Source organism: Oryx dammah, unplaced genomic scaffold, assembly GCF_014754425.2.
Source record: "Oryx dammah isolate SB20612 unplaced genomic scaffold, SCBI_Odam_1.1 HiC_scaffold_25, whole genome shotgun sequence".
NCBI classification, from domain to species: Eukaryota; Metazoa; Chordata; class Mammalia; order Artiodactyla; family Bovidae; genus Oryx; species Oryx dammah.
Window position 1 is genome coordinate 95,360,039 of NW_024070209.1, and position 7,056 is coordinate 95,367,094.

A 7,056-nucleotide genomic window follows, 5' to 3' on the forward strand; every position below is an offset into this window, starting at 1 on the left:
ATCAATAATAAAAGCATGTTCATAAAAGTATACTCAAGTATAGGATATGACTCTAACACTGCATATATTTAGAGGTAAGTGTGACATCATATCCAATTTCTTTCAGAAGCGATTACTGTAATTTAATTCCACTAGTTATTCTAATACCTTCCTGCTATTTCCAGAATTTAAGTTTTGTTGTTGAAGTGGCTGCTCCCATTTTTCTCACTTTCAATTACTTAAAACTGTTTTCTTCTTTGGGTCCAAATTTTGTGCTTCCTATATTAAATCTATTTCTTCAATATACCTAGGCTGCTGCCAACTAGAGTTAATAAATTTTGAATGACTGCTCAGAATTTTTTTTCATTTTTATATTCTATGTTATTTCCTTATATGATAGAATATGAATGAAAACAAGTATCTAGAAGACAAATATTTCTTCAATTTTCACTTTCTGGAAGCTGGGTATTAAAATAAAAATAAATTAAAATCTTGAGCTGGGAGCTCCCTGACCATATTTCTCTCACTGGGCTGGGTGTCTCTCTGCCTCCTTCCAATTTTGTGTATATAGAGTCCACAAAGTCCTCTATACATGTGGGGAGCACCTGGCCTGTCGAGGTCCTTTCCCAGAAGAAATGAACAAAGAACAGAGGGAAAAGCTCAACAGTGGCTCCCTACCTGCCATCAAGAGAGAAGCAGCATTTTAGATTTGGACTGTTCTCCACTGGGGTCTGCCAGTAATCAGTTGTGCAGCTTTAAGCATGTCAATTAGAATCAGAAAGCTTAGCATCCTGAAAAGACCTCACCAAGACTTCAACTGAGCTCCCTCATTATTATCCAGATGAGAAAAAAGATACAAGGATTTTTGACTTGACCAAAATCAAAAGGCTGTAACTGGTATACCAGCGTTCAGAATTTAAGTCCCTCTCAGTCAAGTGCACTTCCTACTAAACTGTAAATCACTGGGCACCAACTTCTTCATCTCCAGAGGTTATGATAACCACCCTGCCTTGTTCACTTCATGTACTACAGAGAGGACCAAAAGAGACGGGAGACCTGGTAGCATTTAAAGTGCTAAGGGCACAGAAGTACTACAAGATCTTCATCTCCGCCAAACCCCATCCCTGATTCAGCTTGATTATACAATTAATCATTCACCCTGCCACTTTCCCAGATATCAGTATGACTCCAACACAACACCTCCTCACTCCAGCAATTTACCAGCAGATTTCTGATCAATGATCACAATTGTGTTGGACCTCCTGCTTTGAACAGTAGATACCAAAATGTCAGTGAGCAGGTAGGTCAGGATTCACAATCAGGCAGCCTACGACTGTACACAGCCCACAAATGTGTTTTGATCTACATGGTATTTTTTTAATGGTGATTTTTTTTAACTAAATACATTAAAATCCAGACTTCCAGCATCCCTCTTGAAAACAACTGGAAGATCTAGGGACACTGGGCTCACTTCGTCACACAGTGACAAGCAACTGAAGCTGAGTAGTGACTGCTGCTTCTAGACTGACTGGTCATGTGCCCCCCAGGTCACAATGTCTGTCCTCCTCTTTATGTCACATCGTGAGCATCTGATTTGGAGACTCCTGAGGCAGCGTTCAAAAGAGAACTAGGACTTCCCTGGGGGACCAGTAGTTGAGCATCTGCCTGCCAATGCAGCAAACACACATTTGACCCCTGGAATCTCAGGGAGATCTCACATACCGCAGGGCCGTGTGCCGCAACTACTGAGCCCACGTGCTCTGGAGCCCGTGTTCTGCAGCGAGAGAAGCCACCACAGTGAGAAGTCTGAGCATCACAAGTAGAGAGTAGACTCCTTCATGGCAACTAGAAGAAAGTCCATGCAGCAACAAACACCCAGCTCAGCCAGAAACACATAATAAATAAAAATTTAGAAAAAAAAAAAAAGAACTAAATTAACAAATCCACAGAATCATGAAGATTGAAGAAAATAAGGTGCACAAAAACATCTAACAATGACTATAAGCATTCAGTTATTTTAAATTTAACACAAGCTGAAATGTGCTATCTTTGGGGTCAAAACTTCTGAAAAACTTCAAACTCACAGAAAACATAAGGTCAAGTTAAAACTCAACATTCAAAAAACTAAGATCATGGGATCTGGTCCCATCACTTCATGGCAAATAGATGGGGAAAAAATGGGAACAGTGACAGACTTTTATTTTCTTGGGCTCTAAAATGACTGCAAATAATGACAGCAACCATGAAATTAAAAGGTGCTTGCTCCTTAGAAGGAAAGCTATGACAAACCTAGATAGCATATTAAAAAGTAGAGACGTCATTTTGCCGACAAGGGTTCATATAGTCAAAGCTATGATTTTTCCGGTAATCAAGTGTAGATGTGAGAGGGGACCATAAAGAAGGCTGAGTGCCAAAGAATCGATGCTTTTGAACTGTGGTGCTGGAGAAGACTCTTGTGAGTCCCTTGAACTGCAAGGAGATCAAACCAGTCAATCCTAAAGGAAATCAACTCTGGATATTTATTGGAAGGACTGATACGGAAGTTCCAATACTTTGGCCACCTGATGCAAAGAGCTGACTCATTGGAAAAGACCCTGATGCTGGGAAAGACTGAGCACAGGAGGAGAAGGGGGTGACAGAGGATGAGACGGTTGGATGGCATCATTAACTCAATGGACATGAGTTTGAGCAAACTCCAGAAGATAGTAAAGGAGAGGAAAGCCTGGTGTGCTGCCATTCATGGGGTCGCAAAGAGTCGGACACGACTGAGTGACTGAACAACAATCAGAATAACAGATTTACAGCAAATTCTCTCAGATGAAGCACGTACAATCCACTGAACTGCAACAGTTTCTAAAGTCTTCAGTTATGAGTCAACAAGCAAAACAGACACCCCACTTAAATATGTATACCAAACATGACAGATAAGGTAATGAGCTCCTTGAGTTGTAGAAATCATGTTCGTTCCCCATTATTCCTACTGCCCAGCGCAGTGACGAGCACACTGAAGCTAGGGCTCAAGGGCTGACTCTTCTTTGAAGCCATCCACGTCACAAAGAAGAAAGAATGTGGCATAGTTCTAAAAAGGAGAGTTACCAAAGTCTAGCAGATAATCCCCTCTACTCTCAGCTCCATCAACTCCATAAACTGAAGGAATTCATTTAACCTCTCTGTGCTCTAGTTTCCTCATCTGTAACATCAAAATACTTATAATACCATCCTGTAGAGGAATAAATGAGTTAATGCATTTAACATAATGCTGGTACACAGTAAGTGCTCCCGAGCTACCAGTGCCAGTGTTTCCTCCTCTGTGCTCCACAGTACCTTGTGGGGACTGCTATCTTAGTATCTACAATGCTTTACTACAATTCACCTGTGCACACACACACACACACACACACAGTGGGGACTGCTATCTTAGTATCTACAATGCTTTACTACAACTCACCTGCACACACACACACACATCTCCCTCATGGGAAAGGAAACACCCTCAGGGTGGGGACCTGGTTATATTACTTTTTGCATCTCTGGGTCTAACATTTTCCCTGGCACTGCTGAATGAATCATAGATGTTCAAGGTATTTATTAACAAGAAAGGTTATGAGCAGAAACTGGAACTGACCTCTCTTGCTTGACATACAAGCTATGACTCTGACCCTGTACTGGCCCTCCAACTTTACCGCCCAGTATTCCCTAGTGGCTCAGTCAGTAAAGAATCCAACTGCTAATGCAGGAGACCCAGGTTCGATCCCTGGGTCGGGAAGATGCCCTGGAGAAGGGAATGGCAACCCACTCCAGTATTCTTGCCTGGAGAATTCCATGGTCAGAGAAGCCTGGTAGACTACAGTCCATGGGGTCACAGAGAGTCATACACAACTGAGGGACTAACACACACACATCCCCACTCAAAGAAGCAAAGGCTTGCTTTATTCAGGCTGGTCTACTCACTACTCTAAAACCATGCCTCAGGCACTGCACCTTTACATCTTAACAGCTACCATCTTAGGGAACCTTGCCACATACTAGGCACTTTATCCACATCAGCTCACATTACTCCGTGAAGTCTGTATCAGTCTCTATCCCAAACTATACTTGAAAGAAATAATGCTAAGAATTAAGAAACTTGCCAAAGGTCACATAGCTATTAAGAGGAGGGACCAAGAGTTGAAGTCAGAGTCCATGGCTATTCTCTACAGAATGTCTGGTCCACTCATATCAAAAGCTGAGCTGACCCACATACTACCATGTTGCCTTGGAAGGTTACGGTCTTTTCTATATTTAAAGAACTATCTGCACCATTCATTTTGACACATATTTTCTTCTCTGAATAGTTGCTTCAATATGTATTTGCATACAGAGAGCTATGGTGTGAGAAAAGAAAAAACATAAAAGGCACAGATACAGGCATAAGACACAAGTGGGTTTGGATCCTGGTTCCGTCTCATACCAGGTGTGTAATTTATCCTGAGCCCTCCTAATCAGTGAATTGAAGTTAAAATAATTAAACGAGAAACCTAACATAATTTCTCCAATATAATAAGTAATAAAGCTCAGTTTACCCACATTGTGAAGCCTTACCAGGTCATTGTACATGCCTCAAAAGTGGATGACCTCTTTCCCTCCTGTACCACCACTGAATCACTGAAAGAACTCCAACCCAGTGTACATACCACTCTGTCAGAATTATTTCCTATCTTTTTTCACTAAATTGAGCAGGCAAGAACTGAGTCTTGTTTATCCCTATACGGTCTAGCATGGTATCTGGTATATGTTGTTTTTCAGTCGCCCAGTCGTGTCTGACTCTTTGCGACCCTATGAACTGCAGCATGCCAGGCCTCTCTGTCCCTGACGATCACCCTTAGTTTGCCCAAGTTCATGTCCACTGCATCAGTGATGCCATCCAAGCCATCTCATCCTCTGACATCCTCTTCTCCTGCCCTCAATCTTTCCCAGCATCAGGGACTTTTGCAATGAGTCAGCTGTTCACATCAGATGACCTCAAATATATCCATACTCAATAAATGTTTGCTAAGGGCATCAACTGGGTTGGCCAAAAAGTTCGTTCAGCTTTTTCTGGCAGATGGTACGAAAACCCAAACAAACTTTGTGGCCAAGCCCATAGAATAATGAGCATTTAAAGGACTCTAGAAAAGAAACCATTTCTAGCTGAGGTTGTCCTGAACTGGTTGAGGCAAGGCCAATTTCAGGTGGGCTCTGGGTAACACCAATAGAGGAAAACAGGAAAGGAGAAATTAGGCAGAAAGAAAGTGCTAACAACAAAGGAAAGGACAAAGTCCATTCCAGGTCCTACTTATCTAAAGAATCAGGGTAAGAGGCCTTTTGAAGCTTGGCTGGGAAGTTAGCCAGGAGCCAGATCAGAAACCAGATCAGGAATCTGAGTACCCTCCAGCATCACGGTAGATGAAAGTAAGTATGAGCATAAATCTGAATGGGAAAGGAGCCACCAGCAAGTCTCACAGGCCCCAACAATCCTACAAGTGTGTAAACTGAACAAGATGAAAACAAGTATCGATCCTTCATCAACAACCCTTTCAGCATTTACTGATCATCTTGTGTGAACTCACAGAATATGAAGAATAGAACATGGTGCCTCCTTTCCCTGCTGCTCTACATTAGGAATCCACCCCTTTTGCTTGTCAAAACAGAGTAAGAATGTTGACTTTACTTTAACTGATGTGTGTAAACACCTGTCTCCATTTGACTGTTCACACCTGGGGAAGTTTTGAACTTTCCTGCTTTTGGTTTACAACAACATGATGCTTTTGCACAGTGCCAAGTATTGTGATAGGCTTCAAAAATCACTTCATTCAGAATGAAAATTGTGCCAATCTCTGAGTCAGCTTTTGGGTCTCCGGTTAAAGTAATGCTTCTGTTTAAACTACAGTGATATTTTCTTTTCCAGCCTTAAACAGATCTAGAAGACTCTATGCCACTCCCATAAACAAAAGGCTGAATAAAAGTTCCAGCAGCACTCTGCCTATTAAAAAAAAAGACAGTTCTAAAAGGCTGTTTTATTCCTTTGGGGCAATGGAGATAAGGGGCGTTAGACAGGGAATGCACAAGCAATGATTTTAAAAACCTGATTTTCATGTTATGAAGATTAAGACACCGAGTAGAACCACAAACTGTCAGTCAACAGTACCCTCCCAAACCCCGATACTACCGAGTCCACTAGCTTCTCCTCCCCCAAATCACACGCCCAAGCTGTCAGATTCATCTGTCAGATTCATAACAGCCTTCAGTTCTGGAAAGGGCCAGGAAACGGATGCTCACTGGATACTGGAGCAAGGGCCAGACAGGCTGTCCGCCGGGCGGCGGCGAGCGCGGAGGAGTGAGGAGGGAAGCCAGGCTCCTTCGGTGGGCTGGCGGGGGTGTGAGCGATGGAGCTAGCGGCTGGGGCAACCTTTACCTGAAGCTGCTGCCACACTACGGGCCGGGATGGCCCTGGGACACGTTCCTGGGGGGAGGGCCCGGCTCCCCCGCGCCCCCCGGTCCCTGCCCCAGCTCCGCACTCTCGGAATCCTCAGGGATTGGCGCTCCTCCCGGCCGGCTCAGCAGCCGCTTTCCGGGCTCGCCCTCATACCCCCGCCGCTCGCTGCCGCTGGCCGGCCGAGCAGCAACCCCGTTGCCCCGAGCCGCGCCACGACCCGGAACCGCACCCTGCGCACCGGAAGTCCCCGACCGGGAAGCAGCCGTTGGCTGGGGACGTAGTGCGCAAGCCCCAGAGCCGAGAGCGGGCTGGGAAGCCCTCCCGGGAGGCGGGGCCGAACGGGACGCCGTGCGCGCGCGCACCACTTCCCCGCCCCCAGGCAAGGCCTGGGTCAGAGATTAGCTCGGATACTGGCAAAACACGGAGACTTCTAGGTTTGCGTTGTTTAGAAATCCACGTCAGCCTTCTCCGTCGAACCTCCTCTCTCTCCACGTCCACGGAGAAAAGCCCTCAGTTCTTTCAGAAATGAGCGATGAGGAGCTTAGTCTCTTGAATCAGGAAGAGCTGGTTCAAATGCCCGCTCTAACTTGCTGTGTGTCCTAGGACAAGACACTCCCTTCTCT

At 44.7% G+C, this 7,056-nt stretch overlaps 1 protein-coding gene across 13 annotated transcripts in view; it reads right to left on the reverse strand.

Moving 5' to 3' along the window:
- MAPKAP1 (MAPK associated protein 1) overlaps positions 1-6,677 on the reverse strand; it is a 237,831-nt gene extending 231,154 nt beyond the window's left edge. For 8 of the 13 annotated variants that reach the window (XM_040225126.1, XM_040225137.1, XM_040225132.1 and 5 more), the window contains exon 1: positions 6,413-6,662. The gene's annotated coding sequence lies outside the window, so the exon portion shown is untranslated. Of the gene's footprint in view, positions 1-6,276; positions 6,352-6,412 lie in introns of those variants that run through there. The other 5 variants (XM_040225134.1, XM_040225128.1, XM_040225133.1 and 2 more) reach the window with 4 other exon arrangements.
- Between the last annotated feature and the right edge of the window lie 379 nt (positions 6,678-7,056).